The sequence below is a fragment of the Pseudophryne corroboree genome, chromosome 5, assembly GCF_028390025.1.
Source record: "Pseudophryne corroboree isolate aPseCor3 chromosome 5, aPseCor3.hap2, whole genome shotgun sequence".
Lineage (NCBI taxonomy): Eukaryota > Metazoa > Chordata > Amphibia > Anura > Myobatrachidae > Pseudophryne > Pseudophryne corroboree.
Window position 1 is genome coordinate 166,406,175 of NC_086448.1, and position 22,241 is coordinate 166,428,415.

The 22,241-nt window shown below is 43.8% G+C and overlaps 1 long non-coding RNA gene across 1 annotated transcript in view; it reads right to left on the reverse strand.

The window, feature by feature from the left end:
- Positions 1-5,365: 5,365 nt before the first annotated feature.
- LOC134928890 (uncharacterized) overlaps positions 5,366-22,241 on the reverse strand; it is a 102,618-nt gene continuing 85,742 nt past the window's right edge. The window contains exon 3 of the long non-coding RNA XR_010178102.1: positions 5,366-5,470. This is a non-coding gene — a long non-coding RNA (uncharacterized LOC134928890). The remainder of the gene's footprint in view (positions 5,471-22,241) is intronic.

Here is a 22,241-nt window from a genome sequence, read left to right on the forward strand (position 1 = left end):
AGATATCATGGTGATGGTACCTAAATATAAGCACAGAATGCATTTATGTTTCATATACACCTTATACACACAGCCTGAGGGTAATTTTAGCCAATATTATTTATAACTTTGTGCATTAAACAAAGTGTGTACATTCACACAATTCATTTATGTTTCATATACACCTTATACACACAGCCTAAAGGTCATTTAATACAATATTTTTAATAACTTTGTGTATTAAACAAAGTTTGTGTACATTGAGCCATCAAAAAACAAAGGTTTCATTATCTCACTCTCACTCAAAAAAGTCCGTATTTCGGAATATTTGGATATGGGATACTCAACCTGTAATAACATTTTAGCATTCCAATCACTCATTCATCCACCATAGGGAAAAAAAACTAGAGAGAAAACAAAAAATAAATTAGTTCATCACAAAAAACAAGCATATACAATAAATGATTTATAGTATCTATTTTAACAAAGGCTGATATTCCAAGAACCATTTGGTATCAAATTCCATATTTAATCCATTTGGACACAAAGTCCTCAGTTGAAAAATAGTCCTCATTTCTTTTTTTAGCTAAAATCTCCCCTGTGTTTTTTGTTCTCCAACTACCTTTCAATCAACACAGGTGCTGCTCATTAGCAACTCTTACTTTCCAGACAGAGAGCTTAGCACTCAGGGAACTCATGGTACTGGTGAGCTGTTTATCCCAGTGAGCAGAAAAGACGCAGGATCCAGGACAGATGGCAGAGGTATGTCACCAAATTATATGAATTTAGACAGGATTGTGACAATAAACCTGTTTATATCAGGGTCTTTGGTAAGTAGACCCCAATGCTTTTTGATAATGCTTTCCAGCTGTTTGTGTTGTGTCATATATCGGGTAATAAACCTAATCTCATTGTTCTTACTCTCAGGTTTAGATTTCTTCTCCAATATTTCTTTCCTTGCTACATTTCGAATCTTATTTTGGGCTTCTTTCCCATTATCTTCATTATATCATTTACTTAGAAAATTCTTCTTCATAATGTCAGCTTCAGTATCAAATGTCTCAAGATTAGTACAGTTGCATCTGAGACATTGAAACTGACTGTTTGGTATGCTATGAATCCAATTAACTAGGTGGTTGCTTTCTTGATCAATATACGAGTTAAAATCTGTGGGTTTAAGGGCCCTACACACTGGCGGATCCGCCGCCGAGCTGCCCGACGGCGGATACGGCCGACGAGCGACCCGGCGGCAAGGGGGCAGTGACGGGGGGAGTGAAGTTTCTTCACTCCCCCCGTCACGCGGCTCCATTGAAGTGTAGGCAAATATGGACGAGATCGTCCATATTGGCCTGCATGCATAGCCGACGAGGGACCAGCGATGAACGAGCGCGGGGCCGCGCATTGTTCATCGCTGGAGCCTCCACACTGAAAGATATGAATGAGTTCTCGTTCATTTATGAACGAGATCGTTCATATCTTTCAAACAAATCGGCCAGTGTGTAGGGCCTATTAGTGTCCTTTTTTTGTCATCTATTACCCTCTGAATAAACAGTAAGGTCCAGAAGGTTAACCTTATTGGAGCTGATGTCAAAAATGAGTTCAATACCCCTATTATTGTTATTCAAATGATTACAAAAGGAGTCTAAGGACATTCTGTCCCCGCCCCAAATAAAGATAATATCGTTGATGTTGCTGGCCCAGAGCACTAGACTAGCACCCCACTAGTGGTCTATCCATATTGTCTGAGCGTCTCAGTGGGTCATGAATAAACTAGCATACCCCAGTGACACCCTAGTGCCCATCACCATGCCTGCTTGTTGAAGACAGAAATCACCTTCATACCAAAGAAATTATTGTTGAGAGTGAAAGAGATACCATCCAAAATAAACAGTCTTTCCCTAATGTTGATACATTATTTATTAAGATGGTATTCAATAGCATAAAGACTATGCTGATGTTGTATGATCGTATATAAATGATTTGATGTCAGCAGTTAAAAATAACCAGGTTTTCATACAATATCTGCAAGTTTTTTAATTATAGCAATGGCATCTTTTAAATAGGATTTCATCTTTAAAACAAGTGGTTGTATTTTTGAATCCAAAACCCCTGACAAATTGGCAGTTATATGGGGGAGATTCAAATGTTTGAAAATTCGATTTGGGTGTCTGTTTTTCCCTGTCTATTAGATAGGAAAAAACAGACTCCCAACTGACTTTTCAAACATTTGAATCTCCCCCATAGAGTTCACTCCAGTCACAATTGGGTGGCTTGGGGGATTGTGTAGGCTTTGTGCACCTGGCAGTAAGTATATTACCAGAATAGATGGATTGTCCAGTTTAATATACACTGCCACATTCATTGTCAAAACACCAGTGCCTGTATACATTTCTAAACAAACACAATTTTTTTTCTGTATATTGGCTGAGGGAATCACCCTTCAATTTTTTTATACTGTAGGTACAGTATCTTTTTCAGAGAATTGTCGCATCAGTTCTTTATAGTAGTCATCTTTATTAAGAATGACTACCACCTGCCCTTATTAGCGGGCTTCATGACTATCTGACTGTTACTTTTCAGTAATAATACAGGTTGAGTATCCCATATCCAAATATTCCGAAATACGGAATATTCCGAAATACGGACTTTTTTGAGTGATTGAGATAGTGAAACCTTTGTTTTCTGATGGCTCAATGTACACAAACCTTGTTTAATACACAAAGTTATTAAAAATATTGTATTAAATGACCTTCAGGCTGAGTGTATAAGGTGTATATGAAACATAAATGAATTGTGTGAATGTACACACACATTGTTTAATGCACAAAGTTATAAAAAATATTGGCTAAAATGACATTCAGGCTGTGAGTATAAGGTGTACATGAAACATAAATGCATTCTGTGCTTAGACTTAGGTCCCATCGCCATGATATCTCATTATGGTATGCAATTATTCCAAAATACGGAAAAATCCAATATCCAAAATACCTCTGGTCCCAAGCATTTTGGATAAGGGATACTCAACCTGTATATGTCTTAGAGAATATAAGGGTGTTCTCTTTGAAGTGACCTGCTGCAGTGCATCACTGAAGTGCAGAACTACTTCATTGTTTAATTGTTTACTTGCTAAGATCAAGTATGGTCCCACCAGTGTGTAGTTGCTCCAAGGGTTAATTCTCAGCACCACTGTTACACACTTAGGGTTACCACACCAGTGTGACACACTTAGGAAATAAAAATGTACTGTAACTATACAAACAGTGTTTTGCTAACTGTCTATTGATTATCCACCTCAGCCAATACTAACACTAAGGGGGAATTAATTTGATAGTGCTGGCACCAGTGTGAATAACTGATGTGGAAACTGTAGAGCACCAAGTGCCATTGGTGTTAAAGGTGAATGTCAGCTACGAAGGTGCGTGACGGTTGACCGACGTGCTTCAGTGGAGCAGCTCACTGTCAAAATGAACCTGGGGGCTACCAGACGTGTGTCTAAAATGACAGTTCAGCCTATGTAGCTGCTGTCCATGCTGCACACAGTGGTTACCCTGGCTATGAGCTGGTGGTCATAATAATGTGACTCAACCGTGTAGAAGTAGGTTACAAATTTTATCAATACAGTGGCAATTGTCCAGTAAGCTTGGACAAATAATAATAATAGTAATAACAACAATAATAATAATAAAATGATAAGTTACATAAATATATAGCCAGTGTAGAATGCGGCACTCAGGATATGAAAGAGAGTCATAGGCAATATGGGTATATTGATACCTATATTGCCTGTGACTCTTTCATATCCTGAGTGCCGCATTCTACACTGGCTACATTGATCTTTATGAGGGCACCGGGAGCAGCTGAGCATTGCTATATGGAGTGCCGGTCCTACAACTGTATATATATATGTGTGTGTGTGTGTGTGTGTGTGTGTGTGTACATGTATTTTGAAGGCTATGCCCCATTAGCTACTGTTATTATGACATTGGGGTAATTCAGAGTTGATTGCAGCAGCAAATTTATTAGAAGTTGGGCAAAACCATGTGCACTGCAGGGGGGGGGCAGATATAACATTTGCAGCGAGAGTTAGATTTGGGTGGGTTATTTTATTCTGTGCAGGGTAAATACTGGCTGCTTTATTTTTACACTGCAATTCAGATTTCAATTTGAACACACCCCACCCAAATCTAACTCTCTCTGCACATGTTATATCTGCCCCCCCCCCCCCGCCCTTGCAGTGCACATAGTTTTGCCCAACTGCTTACAAATTTGCTGCTGCGATCAACTCTGAATTAGGCCCATAGAGAATGAAGGAATGCAGTTATAAAAAAAAAAAAGCTTTGACACAGAATAGCAACTGACACAGCAACAGGGTAAAACTGTGTCCATGATTAATATACACTCCTGCTGTGTCCCTGGTTCAGGTTGTGGAAGTGTTGCATTGTTTGTAATTTATCAGAACTGCTTTCAAAGATCAAAGGATTGGCTTTTAATGTTTCTCTGAAATAATATGGATATGATTCTTATTTAATGAAATGTGTTTGCCGGTATATAATTACCACAGCAGGCTACTACTTATTTCAAGGAGGAGCATGCTAGTTAGAATCGTTCACAGCATTTATATATGGATTTATTTTAACAGAACATGCTTTGAAAAAGACTTATGCTAGATGGAACGTGCCAGAAAATTAGGATTTGATTTATAAGGCTGTTGAGTATTGATGAATAGTCCTTTGACATCTTAAAGCTGAAGAACAATTCCAGAGTGCGTTTTGTATCAGGAGGAGACTACTCAGTATGGCTTACAGATGGCATCTTATCATGTCCTGATTAAGGGTCTGGCTGCACTAGGCTAATACACTTATAGGCCCTACACACTGGCCGACAATCCTCAAAGATATGAACGATCTCGTTCATTATTGAACAAGATAACGTTCATATCTTTGAGTGTGGAGTCGCCAGCGATGAATGATGCGCGGCCCTGCACTCGTTCATCGCTGGTGCCCCGTCGGCTGTGCATGCAGGCCAATATGGACGATCTCGTCCATATTTGCCTGTACTTCTAGGGAGCCGGGTGACGGGGGAGTGAAGAAACTTCACTCCCTCGTCACTGCCCCCCTTCCCGCCACCGGGTTGCCCGTCGGCCGTATCCGCCGTTGGGCAGCTCGGCGGCGGATCGTTAAATGTGTAAGGCCCATTACATCACTCCTCTCCCGCCCATGTTTATGTTCATGTTCCACAACAAATCAATGAAAAATTCCTTTGACCTAAATTAATTCCCATTCTGAGATCCTAATACATTAAATGCCTTCCTCACAACACTAGGCTCATGAGTTTAATAACTGACCAGAGCCCTACTTGTGTGGGCTTTGTATGTTCTCACCTTGTTTTAAATGTTTTCCTATGGGTGCTCCAGTATTCTTCTATAGTTCAAAAATATCCTGGTAGGTTAATTATTCTCTGTTCCCCTGGAAACTCAACAGTTCACTGTTCTCTTCAGATTTACGAAATAAAGATTATTAACAATATTAATTTATTGCATATATTATTCTCAAGATAATGAGTTATTGGTTACTGTTATTGTGTCTCTATTACACTTTGAAATATAGTTCATTATTTGTAATAATATAAATATTTAATACTTGGTTTTGGATGCTCCTTAAATGTGAAAAATGGTTTATTTATAGAAATTTATCAAGAGTATAGATTTATCCAAACACTGTTTTAGTAGCTTTATGGTATTACATGGAAGTCAGTTTCCAACTCCACTTCCCTGTTTTGATCCCCCACATCTACAGCGGAAGAATGTGTACACCTAGTCACCCCCTCTCTCACCCCTGTCATGGAAAGAGTTTTCACTATAACCCCCCATCCCTTACTATTCAATCCCATGCAGTGGTGTAGCTTACATTATGACATACTGTATGTCATGTTGCAAGGTTAGTTTGTGTGATGCGGCAACTGCTCTTCAGATAGGTTGTCTCTTGTTGTCTACACTAGATTACTTTCTGTCCATTCTTCTGTGAGAGGGGTGGTGCGGTGCGATGCCTGCTGCCGCGCAGGTGTAGACTAGCTGCTTACCAGGCGTCGCACACTCTCACCTTCAGGCCGTGAGATAAATCGATAGTCCTGGTACACTAACTGCACCCAGACACGATGTTCTGCATGGAAGACGATAGAGTAAGAACCGTCCCTTCCTAAAGAAGACCAAATCCCACAATAGGGATTTCGGGCTTAGGTGAAGGTCATCCTCAGCACTCTTGGCCTCAGAGCCCGAATGATCACCTATAGGTACTTGTGCACCAGGTGAAAATTCAACCTTGCACCGGGGTGCAACGTCCACCGTCCGCCCAGGAGAAAGGAGCATATGTAGGGATAAACACACCCCGATAGGGACACGCAAACAGAGATGTTTCTCACTGTCAACAATCTTGCACTTCACCTGCTTCTACACTTACAGGAGACAAAAACACCTAACTGGTGGAACACCACTACACTAACTGCAACAACAGAGCCCTCAGACTAACTGTGTGTTTGTGTGTGTGTGTGTGTTGCGACAAACTAACACAACAGCTCTAACAAACGTTGCCCTGCACGTAAACAACAAACATTACAGAACAAAACTGTATGACAGTGTCGTCCCTTTAAATTCCTATCTGTTTACTGTTGTTACAGCAATCCCTACATACCCAGAGCTGGACAGCCCTTCCATATCCCTAGCTGTTATGGCTACGTGAGGGAACCCAACTACTACGTGTGTGGAGTTGGACCGCTCCTCCACACAGGGGAATGTACCTAACCTATTGGGGAATGAGCGCTGTATAGCCCACCCACCTCCTTGTACACTTCTTAGTTGGACCTACTGCCCAGGATTTTCCAGTGGCTCAGGCTGCCTGCCTAAATGAAAGACACTCTATTGATCTGTGCATAATGCACCGAACACCTTATTAATTATAAATGAAGCTCAGGCCTATGGGCCTGCCTACTGAGGGCACGATGGAGTATCCTGGGACTAGTGCCCAGTACCACCCTCATGTGGAGCTCACTTAAACCTGGGCCTAATGCTCCCTTATTAGCCACAGATAATAGGTCTGACTTTGACCCACGGGCCTAGCGCCCGCCTAACATGGAGCCGATTGGGTGACCTGGGCCTAATGCCCAGACTCACCTTATACACATAATGGGGGTGGGGTTGACACTGAACTAATAGGGCCTAGTGCCCTCTAATGTGCCCACATGCTATAAGCCTAAATTTAGCCATGGGCCTAATTCCCGCCTACTTTTCCCCCCACATGCCTGAGACCTGACTGTGACCACGGGCCTAGTGCCTGACTGCCCTGGTGGTCAAGATAGGGGGTAGGTGACAGGTGCCCTCACCAAGGGCCTACCTGTCCATTGGAAGAGGCACCAGGGGGGAGCTTGGTTTTGGGATGGGGGGACAGCCTCGGACTTCACCCCTGGCCTTTGGGTGCCTGGAGGGGGATCTCTTGATTTAAGGGGTCCCCACTCCCCCAGGGAACCTCAGCCAGGGGTGACTAGTTGGGGGGAGTGATGCTTTGGCCTCAGGGACCTATATAAAAGTGTCCCCCAGCTGCAGCATCACCTCCCTGGCTAGTGGAGCCCGGTGCTGGTTTAAAAAATCCGTGGTACCCCTACGTCTTTTGTCCCCCATATTTTTGGGACCAGGACTGGCCCAAGAGCCCAGTGCTGGTTGTCTAAATACTGGTTGTCTAAATACCCTACAAATTTTTCCTCCAGTATTTAAACAACCAGGAACGGCTCAAAGAGCCCGAGGCTGGTTATGCTTAGGAGGAGGGACCCCATGCAATTTTACTTTTTAATTTTAACACTTTTAGTCACTTTTACACAGAGAAGCATGCAGGGATCTCACTGATCAGTGCATGACTATCTAAACACACCAGCCAGAAGCTTGTCTATTTGAAAGCTCCATTTTTGTACAAATTCTATACTTTCCCGGCAGTGTTTGGCTATTGTCGGCAGTGATTTGAGAATACAAATTATTAGTAAATTCCCGTCTTGTATAAAATAACAGCTATTTTTGACCGATGGTCTATTGATTCGTATTTTTTTGGATGGCTGTGTATCTCAATACGAATAACCCCAACATTGCCGATATTTGTGTTTAGTAAATTCCCGAGATGATACTTAGAAAAAAAAGCAAACTAGAATGGCTTCGGGAGCTTAGTAACTTTCCACCTTTGACTGAACAGAGTCACATATTCAGGATATCCTTAATGTTAGGATCCAGAGCCAGCAGCAAGAATCCAAGTCACAATGTTTGTCCAAGAGCTTACTTGGCACTTCTAACTACTGCTACAGTATTAACTGAGTGTAGAGCTTACACAGGTGGCAAGAGGCTTTTATATTATATTATTATAATTATTACTCTTATTATAATTATATCTATTATACACGCACCCCATCCTAGGGGTAGGGAGCACGTGAGTGCACCCCTCTCCTGGAAATGGTGAGTACAGTAGATCCTCGTGTGTGCATAATAGGGTTAATTTTTAATTGGCCCATTTGTGATCATATCTCTCTCTCTCATGCACCCCTAAGCTCATTTACTTTTAACCTGGATGAGCTGCTGTTTAGGTGTGTTGGTGACTATTTCACTTTGAAAGCCAGTAGTCAGTTGGCATGTGAGCTTTAAACCAGGTAAGCACACTTGTGTAGTTGTGTTGGTGACTGTCTTACCTTTTAAAAGCCATAAGTGTGGCAGGTAAGCTTTAAACTAGGTAAGCACATTTTCCCCTATGAGACAGCAGTAGCCAGGTTCCTAAAAAATGTATGTGAAAGTTTATGTGATAGAGTAGGACGGGTGGTATTCATGTGACCGCCGGTCTGCTGACCGACAGTCACATGACCTCCTCCACCATCCCGCCGGCTCAGTATCCCGATGGTCGGCATGCCGACCAACAGGGACTATTTCCACTCGTGGGTGTCCACGACACCTATAGAGTGGGAATAGAACCCGTGGCGACCGCAGGTCGCCACCAAACCCGCTAGGGGCTTGCTGCACTCTCACCTCCCCGCAGGAATCCCGGCGTCGGTATGCTGCCCGGCGGTCAGGAGATCGCCGGTCAGCCATACTACACCCAGTAGGACTTGCAGTGAAATGGGGTCCCGTGGAGTGGGCCGCAAGCTTACATGCATTGTACAATTCATAAACCAAAACCCCATTGTTTATTCAGATGTATACTAAAGCATTAAGGTGAATTAAGCTGTCAAGGAGAGTGCAGGGATCTCTGTATATGTATATTTGAATTCGGTGGTCACAACCCACCACACCCCAACCTAGGGGTGGGGAGTACGTGAGTGCACCCCACTATTGGGAATGGCGAGTGCACAGTCCATTAGGCAGCACTCCCTTACAACATCAACTGCCCCGGTGCCCTCCGATAGTCCTCCCCGGCCAGGAGTCCAAATGCAGTCAGTCGTAGTCAGCGGCACTCAGGTAACAAAAGAGACTTAAAATACCTGATGACTTTAAGTCTCTTTTGTTACCTGAGTGCTGCCGACTACGACTAATTATTTATATATATATATATTATTGAAGACCTTTTTAAACTTTTATTAAATTAAAAAATTCCTGACAATTTTCACCCCAAAAATTGTCAGTAAAGTGGTTGATGATGTTTCACTATAAAAAAAAAAGCCTACCATCTCCTGCACATGACTATTCTAGGGTTCAGATTTATGCTTTGATTATTTTATTGTTTCTTTTCTATACAGGTAATATATGCATTGATACCAGCCAGTGTATTATCACCATTTTTATTTATATTGTGAGTTCTTAATCATGCCAAAAAATGTAGAATAATAAAATATTGATTACTGGCACTTTCTTTTATTTGTTTGTATTTTTGAGAGGGGCTATGTCTTACACTTTATTATTTACAGAGTGGGAACACTAGTGTTTTTATAATGGGTGCACACAGGTCCCCCTCCTCTCTTGAAACGCTCCTGAGTGGGCAGCTACTGTAGGTATAGGTAATGTCCTTGAAATTGTCTGTTACACTTCGGGGTTCCAGGCTCCAATGTGTGACAATAAAATTCTGATTACTGGCGCTTTGTTTTGTTTGTATTTTTCATATGTGGGTTGAGTTATTCCTATAGCTGAAAGCAGCAAGTAGTCAGGTGATTACACTCCGGTAAACCTGCTAACTAATGATACCAGGGCCGGCTCCAGGCACGTTCGGCTTGAGCGGCCGCGCAGGGTTTTTAAGGGCGGCTGTCACTTTCAAATTTGGTGCCGGCCGCTAGCCAATCAGTGCTCGCGAACCGGCTCCTGATTGGCTGCCGGATTGTGAGCTTTGATGGGCTCACGAACTGGTGCCATATTTGAGATGCCCGCCGCACTGCCACAGGAGATGGGTAGACCGTACTTACTGAGGGGAAGGAGAGGCACGCGCTGAACTCTCCTCCCCTCAGACACCAGCAGCATGCCCTGTCCGTGGAGGCCAGCGGTGGTGCAAGGAGAAGGGGAGCCCGGCAGCGGTGTTTGAAGAGGAGCCCAGCAGCGGTGTTTGAAGAGGAGCCCAGCAGCGGAGGAGCCCGGCGGCGGTGTTTGAAGAGGAAGAACCCAGCAGCAGAGGAGCCCGGCGGCGGTGTTTGAAGAGCAGCCCAGCAGAGGAGGAGCCGGCAGCGGTGAGCAGCACTACTGGGGCCATATCTGGATCTGGCACTGTGGGGCATATCTGGATCTGCCACTGTGTGGCGTATCTGGATCTGGCACTGTGGGACATATCTGAATCTGGCACTGGGGGCATATCTGGTGATATATATTTATCTGGCAATGGGGATATATATTTATCTGGCACTGGGGGCATATCTGTATCTGGCACTGTGGGGCATATCTGTATCTGGCACTGTGGGGCATATCTGTATCTGGCACAGTGAGGACATGTGTATCTGGCACTGCTGGGGGGCATATCATGTGTATCTGGCACTGCTGCGTGGCATATCATGTGTATCTGGCACTGCTGGGGGGCATATCATGTGTATCTGGCACTGCTGGGGGGCATATCATGTGTATCTGGCACTGCTGCGGGGCATAGCATGTGTATCTGGCACTGCTGCGGGGCATATCATGTCTATATGGCGCTATACTGGAGACATTATGTGTAAGGAACACTGCTGTGGCTATTATGTGTAAGGCTGCTAATTGTGTGTGTGTGTGTGTGTGTGTGTGTAGAGGGGGTGTGAAAATTTATTTATTTAATTTATAGTTTGATAATATGAAGTTGTGAGGCCACGGGCATTTTTCCAGGAGCACGCACGCCTTCAGCGTGCACATGGAAGGGGGGGGGGGCTTCGAAATTTTGTCACTCGGGGTGCTAGTTGGCCTAGAGCCGACCCTGAATGATACATACAGTATATCTGATTACATTCTGCCTATGATAGCATTGACCATGTGCCACCTACCTGTATATAATAACCATCCCGGTAAATTACTATTGCCATGCAGTCATCCACAAATGTCATCAGCCACCTGCAAGGTATGCAGTTAATATCCCAATGGTCGGGGATCCCGGTGGTGGAAATACCGACGCCGGAATTCCAACAGCAGTGGAAATGCCGGCGGCCGAAATCCCACCCGCCGCCCTCAATTCCCACTAAGGTGGTGGTCCACGCCACCACCTGAGGGGAAATATCATAGTGTAGCAACCTACGGTCGCCACCGGGCCCGAAGCATGGCGAGCGGATACGCTGAGCTCAATGTCGGGACTTCGGCGTCGGCCACCTGACCGCCAGGATCTCGAATGTCACGAAATCATACTGAATCCATCTGCAGAATATCCACATTTTCGCAATTTCGACGGGTGAAATGTCGACATTCTACAGGGACCAGACAGTTTGGGTTAAGCTATGGCAGCAGAGGGTTAGGGTTAGACACTATTGGAAGGATTGTGGTTAGAGTATGGGAGGGGAGGTTAGGGTTAGGTACCAGTAATACTTCAAGAAGCCAGACAGGATCCACCCAAAATTATCAGGACATCACATTAGACAAGTGGCATAACTATAGAGGGTGCAGGGGGTGCAGCTGCTATGGGGCCCCAAATGCAATTCCACTACACCCTCTAAAACAATATTTTTCTTCATTTTTTTCATTTGTAATCACTGCTGTTGCGCCGGGTTTGGAGCCAGGCAGTTTACTTACAGGGAGGGAGGATGGAGAAGGGAGGCAGGAAGCGGAGCCACTTGTTCTGCAGAATCCAGAAGCATGGATGCACCTGCAGAAGCGTCGCCGGTGGTGCGTGGCTGATGAATATGCACTGTATAAACACAATCTGCACGTCCGTCAGCTTCTGCAGGTGCTTCAGGATACTGCAGAACAAGCGGCTCTGCCTCCTACATCCCTCCTAACTCGCGGTAAGTACACTGCTGGGATCCGAACCCGAAGCGGTAGCAGTGATTACAAATAATAAAATGAAGAAAAAATAAATAAATAAATAATAATAATAAATTTATAGAGGGTGCAATGGGATTGCCATCGAGCCCCCACAAGCTACCAAGCCCTATAACAGCTCCATCCCCCTCACCCTGAATAGTTAGAGGGGCCAGCCATGTCTGTCCATATATGCCCACTTTCATCTGTCCGTCTATGGCCCCTCCCATGCATCAGTCTATGCCCCTTCCTGTCTGCCTGTCTATGCACCCTCCCATCCATTCATCTATGCCCCTTCCTGTCCGTCCGCCTGTCCTATGCCCCCATATGGTACGAATGCCTGTCCGCCCATGGCCCTGTCCATCCGTCCGTCCATCTATGCCCCCTCTATTCCATCCATCTATACTCCCATATGGGGCTCTATCCGTTCTTCTGTCAGTCTATGCCCCCTCCCGCCTATTCATCTATATCCTTATATGGTGCTCTGTCTGCCCATGCCCCAATCCAGCCATCCCCCCTGTCCGTCTATGCCTCCACTCTTCATCCTGTGCTGTGTCTCTCCTGCTCACTCCTCCCTCTCTCTCCCTAACACTCTCTGTTTCTTGATCCTCCCTTTCTCTCTCTCCCTGACACTGTCTCTCTCTTTCTCTCATTCCCTCTTTTTCCATGAAAACCCTCTCTCCCTCTCTAACTCTCTCTAACACTCTCTCTCTCTCTAACTCTCTCTCTCTAACTCTCTCTCTCACCCTGACACCCTCTTTCTCTCACTCTCCTTTCTCTCCTGCCCCAGAGGGACATTGTAGTGACAAAGGCCGAGGGGGGGGGTTTCAAGGTTTTGCTATGGGACCCACAAAGTTCTAGTTACGCCCCTGTATCAGACGATGTATTGGACAGTATATTGTTCCAACTGTAAGTTATATTTCAGTTTGGACACACGCCTCCACTTCTACATCTCTTTACACATTCGAAATCTGACCCACCTGCAGTTCAACATGGTTTTCCCAATCCAGAATTGGCCCCATACTCTATGTACTGTACATAACTCAGCAAGTCTGACGTCTAGTGCCCCAGTCACACCAATCAAGTCTCATCTTAAACCCTAAAACTCCACCCATCTTTCTTTTTGATAACAACTTGATGAATGTAACTTATGTTCTATGTCTGTCTATGAATATATCTTTTCTTTTAAGAATTCTATGTTATGTAAAGTAAGCAATATGGCAGATCATACTTGGTAGGTATGATTACGCACATAAATACAATTATTTGCTCAAATTTGCCTATAGCCATGTGTTTTATCTATAAGGCCCCAGTGTACAGCTGCATGGTCCATGAGTTTGCTGACAACGCTTTTCTGCCTCTTATAGATTTTCAAGAGATACAAATGATTTTCATAAATGATTTTCAGCGTAGCCAAACCTATTTAGAGTAAAAGCATCTATTCCACACAGTTGTCTTGTACTATTTGGTTAGAAAATAAAATATGAACAAGCTATTTCCCATCTGTAGTGTACATTTCTGCCTTAGCTTGCACACTGTGTTTTCCCTTAGAATACTGGGACCATCTCTGCCAAGTTCTGATCGGGTCTTGGCTTCATTACCATCATGAGACGAGTAATGACATTTTTCCATAATGCACTAAAAAATAAATTGATCTGCTAATGACAGATGTCTGCAATGGCGTTTCAAGGTCAGGACATAGCACTTTAAAAAAAAAAAAAATATTGGAATGTTGTTATGTAAAGTGAAATTCCACATCCACAGTTAGAACCGGCCTATTTTATTTCTTGCCACCATAAATACTGTGTTTTTCTTGTGAATACAAACCTGGTAAGAAAGCATGATGATCTACAATCTTATGCTTTACATTTCCCATCTGCTATGGTTATTATTTTATGTCTGTGCTAAATTTAGTAGTCAGTAAACTCTTCCCATTTACCGGGTTTGAGAAATTTTGCAGATCAGCACCATTGTTGTCACCTTTTAAGGGGCACATCCAATGAACAGCAAAAAATGTTTTGGCTGAAATTAATGTGCCTATCATGCTCCATTTCTGATTAACAAAGATATGCGTGCTCCCCATTCATGCACCATCCAATTGGAAAAAACTTGCGCTGTAATTTTTGCTGTTATGCTGAAATAAACAGATCGGAAAAAAAGACTCTCACTCTGATCTGTTTGCTGACATACTTACCTCTGGCTCTGAGCGCACTATCAAGTGGAGACACTAAGGAACTAATCTTTGCCTTTAGAATTGCCCAAATCTTGGTTCCTAGATTATCTTACGTTTGAAATGATTTGACTGGTGCGGAATCACAATACCTTTTCCTACATGTTATGTTGAAATATGCAGAAATGTATTTATTACCAGAAATTTATATATTGCACAAATATTCCACAGCACTTTTCAAAGAATATTTGGCCCGTCGCATCTGTCCCTGCCCAGGGAGCTTACAATCTATTTTCCATACCGCATGCACACTAGGGTTCATTTTTTGTTGGGAGCCAGTTAACATAACAGTATTTTGTGGGAGTGTGGGAGGAAACTGGAGTACCCAGAGGAAAGCCACGCAAGCATGGGGAGAATATACAAACTATACAAAGTTAAGGTGCATATACACTAGGCGACGTGCTCTATGAGCGACATCGGCTAGTGTTTGCCCCTCCCGGGCTGGGCGGTCGGTGGCTGTCCGTACACACTGAGCGATATGAACGTTCATATCGCTAAGTGACGTCACTCAGCAGCCGGGTCGTGCAGTCAGCTCCTGGACGACAGTCCAGATTGTCTTATCGCTGGTGGCATACAAACTTGCCGAGAAAATGAGTGACGTCACTCAGGAAGGGGAAAGAGTGACGTCGCTCAGGAAGGGGGAAATGAGTGACGTCGCTCAGGAAGGGGGAAAATGAGCGACGTCACTCATTTTCTCGGCAAGTGTGTATGCACCTTTAGGGCCATGGAGGGAATTGAACTCATGTGCTGTGAGGAAGTAGTACTAACCATTACACCATCCATGCTGCCTGTAAAAGATCTCTATTAATGTTCAAAAGCAAAATATTTGAGACTTCAAATAGCAGATATGTTTTTATTTTTAGCAACAGTGAAAACATTATAGGAAGCAACTTTTCAGCAAATAAATGTTCTGGTTAAATTTAGGGGTGCACACACATGCCTGTAAGGTGATTTATGAGTTATTTTAAGCCACTTTAAAAAAAAATGGTTAAAAACACCTCTCTGTGATTGGGTATAGGGTTACACTGTGGTTAGGAATAACTTTACATTGAAAAACCCACTGTCAACATTGTAGCGGTAAACATTCTGGTAAATAATGTCGACAATATGTCAGTGCAGACATTGTAAATGCCAACATGTTCAATGTCCACATTCTTACCATGTTGACATTCTGAGTGCTGACATTCAGAATGTTAAAATATACCACACGCCTTCTACGTGTGCAAGTCGACATACAATAACACATCTTATAATTTAGGGCCTAATTCAGACCTAATCGTAGATGTGCGAAAAAACACACATCTATGATCAAAATCTTTGGCATATGGGGGGACACCCAGCACAGGGCAAGTCTACCCCACATGCCGGGTCCGGCCACCCCCCCAGAGACATGCGAAAGCATCGCACAGCAGCGATGCTTTTGCACCTGATGAGTAGCTCTCTGCCTATGCAGCCTAGCTATTAAGGCAGGCGGCTACCCACCATGTTTAGGGTCGCTGCTGCTGCATGTGACGCCTGCATTGTCCGGACCATGGCCCCCAAACGCCACTACAATGCCGCCGACATGCCCCGTGACCGCCTTTGCCTGATTAACAGTGACATGCAGCGACCAGGTCTGAATTAGGCCCTTAGTTTCTACGGGGCATATTTATCAATACTATTTTTGCTAACGTTATCACACCCTTTTTTCATTATTATACAGAAATGTATCAAAGGACAATTGTAGGTGAGCATTTGCAAATTCTCCTCCATGTCCTTAATATTGCATTTTTTTTAGCGAGCAGATTGCATTTTCCATACTTGTAATTAGAAATGTTATATGCTCAAATTTACTAAAATCTAATTGTTAAAAAAATACCGGAGGGAGCCCTGTGATAATAACACCATCTTCAGCTACTTTAGCTCATCCTTCCCTATTGGTCACTGAGATCAGCCATGTGTGTCTGGTAGACCACAGACTGATTATGTGTGATGAACGGTGTCACAGCAAGAGCACAGGATCAGATGACTGGAGCTCACCGATCACCGGTCCTGGGTGCAGAATAGTGTAATCTTTGCGAACAATACACTGAAAAGTGCAGGGAAAGGATTCACAGGGACAGAACTTTCTCGCAAGCTCTATCCCTACATGCAATATTTGAAACTTCCTTTGCAATCAGATCGGTTCTTGGTGCGGGCAAGAAGTGCCTGCGCCCGGGCGCTGCGGCCTGGGGGAGCGGCCGCAGTCACCCCGCAGGCACCGCCGTCTACCCGCACCCCGCTCCCCGGCTGCAGCAGACGCCGTGGGCAACCGCTGCAGCCGGCTCCAGTGACAGACACTAGAGGTCATTATTGACCTCTAGTGTCTGTGCGGCGCTGCTATGGGAGAGACGTCATGACGTCTCTCCCATAGAGAGGAGCCGCGGGAGGCCAGGCGGAGCAGCAGCAGCAGCGGTCGGGAAGCAGGAGCGGGGCAGTGGTAAGTATTTTTTGTGTGTGTGTGTGTGTTTGTAAGCGGCTATTAAGGGGCACAACTACTGGGGGCAAAACTTTCGCACTGGGCGCCACAAGGTGTAGAACCGGCCCTGTTTGCAATGTATTCAAATATTACATCGCAACTTTTCTTACATCACATTTGCATCTGTGAAGTGGATTGTGATAAATATGCACATAATCCTTTTGTTCCTAAACAATGTAATCTTGCATCTATTCTGATATGAAAACTGTTTTCCTCTGGGAAAGGGAAGCCAGGTCAGCACAACAGGGAGCATGGTACCATCATAAGGGGGTGTTCCAGGGGTGTGGAGGCATGATTGAATCATCGCATTGTAAAGCAGGGGGCAGGGCTACAATGAGGTGGTTTAGTGCGAATTGCATCATCGACCCACCCACTTTCCCTCTGGAAGTGGGTGTCTGTGGTGATTTATGAGCAAAAGCAAGTGGGTGCGGGGTTGTAGGCCAGCTCCAGAAGACTTGCCCACTTTTCCAGGTGACCGGAAGTGCCACTCAATTTTAGGTAGCCTACTTGCCATTCTTATGCACCATTTCATTTGCTGACTCTAGCAGCTTCTGGAGTCCTTGGTTTTGTGGATATTGTTTGACAGGAGTTTTTAGCTAATTATAGGAAATGCTTTTCTAAAATGGATTACTCCATGAAAGGGTCTAATGCAATGTTAACATGGTCGCTGCCCAGTTACCTTCCATAAACGCACATTTCATGGTACGTGTAGCCTGTCGATGAACCATACTTACCTAATTTCCCAGAAGCTGTGGGAGACTCACTATTTTTTGGGTAGTCCCCCACACCCCTAGAAGAGTGGGTGGCTCTCCTGCGTCCTACCTACCTCCTAGTAAAGTGGGCAGGATGGGGAGATGCAGTAATACCGTGATTCGAAAGTGTGGCTTGAGGGGGTGGGGCTAAATGGCATCAAACTGTATAACCGAATCCATGCATTTTGCCACTATGGGGATGGGGCCTAATGATGAACAAACTTGCCATCTGCAGCTCCTCTATGGACTTCTCCATGAGATGAGAACTTAAAACTCGTCAAGTATGCGATGAACTGATAAATCGATACACATTTGCAAGCTTTACCAATATGCATAAGTATGGTATGGAGTACGCACAGTCACCATTATCTTTTTACATCACTTCCTCGGTATGCAGATATATGTGAGATCTGTCTGCATTTCCACTTATGAGTCAGCTCCTTTATGTCCGGCCAGCTTCACACTTCTCCTATACTGAAAATATGCTGAATGTCTGTGCTATGCCATACTGTATGTCTTTAAAATAGGAATTAAGGCATAAAAATACAAGTCTTTACAAAGCAGGAACTAGAAGGGTTTATGCACAAAATCTATTGATCATGACATTAACAGGTAAATTATTGCAACCTAAAATTGTACTTAATCCCGAAGGGGACATTTTAAGAAACATACTATAGTTTGCTTGATTAGCTTTGCCAATTTGGTTTGCAAACCATGTCAAAAGTAGCTTGCGCTCATGGATCCACTTTTACAGATCGAATACATTTTTTTTAAATCATGTGACCTAATTACAGTATTCAAACATTCTGCATGTAACTGAGTGAAATTGTCAGTTTGTATAGTTAGCATTACTATATGTCACATCTCATTGTGCTACATCATGTACAGGTACAGAAAGTGACAGAAGACAATGTCCTCTGGTTTTCTGTTTGCCCTATGAAACATATCTGTCAGATACATAATAATTAAAATAATTACAGTGGTATTCTATACGACAGCGGTGTCTCTAATGTTATGTTCTTCTAATTGAAGTTGTCTTAGAGAGTCAAGGGCATGACATCTTCCATGATGGTAGTGCAAAGTATGATTTATTTGTTTTATATACTAACAGGAAGTATTGCAAAAAAAGAAAGAGAAGAGTGAGAGAGAGATAGATAGAGAAGAAAGAGAGATGAGAGAGACAAGCATATTAATCATCACTTAATTTCGGCAAAAGTAGGTGAAAATTAACATTTTCACCTACTTTTGTAAAAATTATGTTTTGGGGCCATTTATCATGAAGGTAACGCAGGAGATATCACATATCTCTCCTGCTTAACTTTCAATGCCAATCTGGCACGGGCACCCTATACATAAGTATGGGTACCTTATTCATCAAGCTCTGAAAAAAACAATATTTTTGCTGCTTGACTGCGGGAGCATTTGCCATCTTCATATGGGAGCATTCGCCATCTGCATTACCTATGGGAAGCCATCCTGACTTGCGAACAGGGATCCTTCTGGATACCTCTGCCCCTCAGGGCCGGTTCTAGACCTTGTGCGGCTAAGAACCTGATGTGTGACATTGAAACTGCTGTGATTTTGATAATTTTTCCCCACTGGAATTTTGTTGTTCAAAAAATGTATTAAAATACAAAATCGTTTTTTTTGCACAAAAAAACACCAAATTTATTTTTGTATACTTCTATTACCTCACCATCATTTTATTTTCTACATTATGTAAGAGAATTAGCAGAAGCCTCAACTTAAAATACGAAGGTATAGCAGACAAAGGGGCTGCATGTGGAATAATGGGAGGGGTTTTTCAACAGGGATGTATTATTGGGGGTGGAGTTTTCTGATTAGTTATGGTAAGACATGGAAAATCCATCTTCTCACCATAGCAGATTATCATCAGCCCTGTGTACTGGTTAAAATGAGTACTGAGCTGCTGGAACTTCTGACGTACAGGGACTCAAGATCAAGATGTACCTGCTGTGTCTAGGCTACTAGGGCTCAAAAGATCTGTCTCCCTGTGCCAGGGCCGTCTTTCCGTATGGGCTCAATGGGCTCTTGCCCAAGGGCCCCAGGAGTATAAGGGCCCTAGGCTGATAACTGAGGGTCCCCTCTTTCCAGGGGTACCAGATTTTTGAAAATCGGCCTTGGGGAACCGGAGATATCCAACGTGAAAGCAGTGGTCCCCATCCGAGCCTGTTAATTGCTCTTCCCAGCCAGATATCTCAGGTTCTGTCTGACTTAGAGTTTTTCTGAGGGTATAATCCAAAAGCTGGGACTCTCCCCTTTTGCTGGACACTGGCAGCTTGTCTCTACTGTGCCCAGAACCAGAGATATCAGCCTTCCAGCAGCTGGTCCCTGCTCCAGCTCCACGCGCCTGGTATACAGTTTTATATATTCATTGGAGGATTGCTCTGGCTCCTGAACTCTGATCCCCAAGTCCCCAAAACCTTCTGAAAGGTGGGAATCTCTAGTTTTTTATCCCATTCAAAACAAAGAAATATATTTTCAGGAACTTGAGATATATGCAGTCAAGCAAGCTGCCCTCCCACCAGAAAATGATGAATATTAAGCCTACTCCACTATCCATCCCTCCCCTGTGTATTAAACACCCCCTACCACCCCAGAAGTCATGTACCGGGGCCCCTTCATTCAGCCCAATGCCTTCTTCTACAGTTTAGTGTTCTCCCTCCCGCCCCATCTGTGCAGTAAAGGAGCAATTAGCAGAAATTACTGCTCCAGGTCCTACATGCTGAGCGGAAGATAGAACACCCCCTACCACCCACGGGACATCAAAGCTGCCGCTGATAGCACCCCTCACCCCTACCGCTGGAGGATGGGTAGGGGGCCCAATGCATTGCTGTGCCCAGGGGCCTACACTACCGTTAAGACGGCCCTGCCCTGTGCAACTAAGACCTTCAACTGTTCTGTAAAAAAAAAGTAAAGTTTAATTCTAAATAAATTTTCGTGCTTTTTACTACACAGTATATCTACAGCATACAGTGCTACACTACTGTCGGAAAACAAATCCACAGTGTATATAACACTGCAATTAAAAGTTAAGTGTTCTTCTGAGGAAGAATTAATTTTGCAGGATTGCACTCAAAGCGTACCTGTCACCCCTATTTATAACCATGTTGCATATCAATTCACTAGAAACCAGCATCTTATGAATATACTGTACGTCAGGTCTCATGAATATGTGTCAGACAGTGCCTCAGCAATTTAGCTAGTTACTAGCAAATTTATTGGCTGCATTCTGGTTCAGCCCACAGTTTGGATGCCTCCAATGTGTACAGTGTCGGACTGGGGCATGTAGGGACCACCGGGGGAATACAATGGTAGGGGCCCATGTTTAAGGGTGTGGCCAGTCTCTAGAGGGGGTGTGCCCAGCCGCCACATTGGTTTGCCAAACCATTTTGCAAGTGTTAGTCCCCTACATAAATATGTACATTAAATATGCATGCATGATAATATACTAGATTAGTAACAGCACAGTCTGGAACCTGATTCCTAGAGGAGGGGCTGGACTCCCAGGCAGAAGGGACCACCAGTGGTTTCCCCTGTACCCCTGTGGGCCAGTCCAACCCTGAATGTGTACTGATTACAGGACCACATAAATAGTGAACTAACTGTAACTTTTAGCCGGGAGTTCTAATAATTAAGCTATTAAATTTCCAGATTCAGAAAGAACTGGTTGATGTGCTCAGTTTCAACCAAGTGAAGGTCTACTGGGCGGAACATTTTACCCTTTTGACCCCCTTTGGAGTCTAAAAAAATCCCTACTTAGTGGGTGGATGCAAATAACTGTCACAGTTTCAAGACCACCCGGCAGGTCACATGTTCCAGGTCACCCAGCAGTTTGTCGAAGTCAGAAAATATTACAACACATACATTGCGTGCAAACACCACATAGATGGCCTCCGTGTGCCTACGTGTTCGGCTGTGATTGCACATGTTCGCAAATTACGTATGGTCGCTCCCGCGGTCCTGCGCATTAGAGCGTGGTATGAGTAATTACAGTGGAATTTGTACTCTCATGGAAAAGCCACAAAGACATATCATAAATCTAATCTATATATTGTATAAATCCCACACTTTGCTTTTTCTTCTAAATAGCATGAAGATCGGTCACACATAAATTAAAACTCCCAGAGACTAAAATACAATGGCCTTATTTGCAATAGGCTTTGAAATTCTATGAAGAAGGCAAACACCTTTGTTTACTAGGATAGCCGAGTTTCTATTTTAAACAATAAGTACTGGATTGTCATTGTCTCACCTGAAGACAAAAACAAACGAAGAGACAATACCCAAGAACCGAAGCTGCGAGAAACTCAATTAGCAAATAGCTAACCAAGATACAAACCAGACATTTAG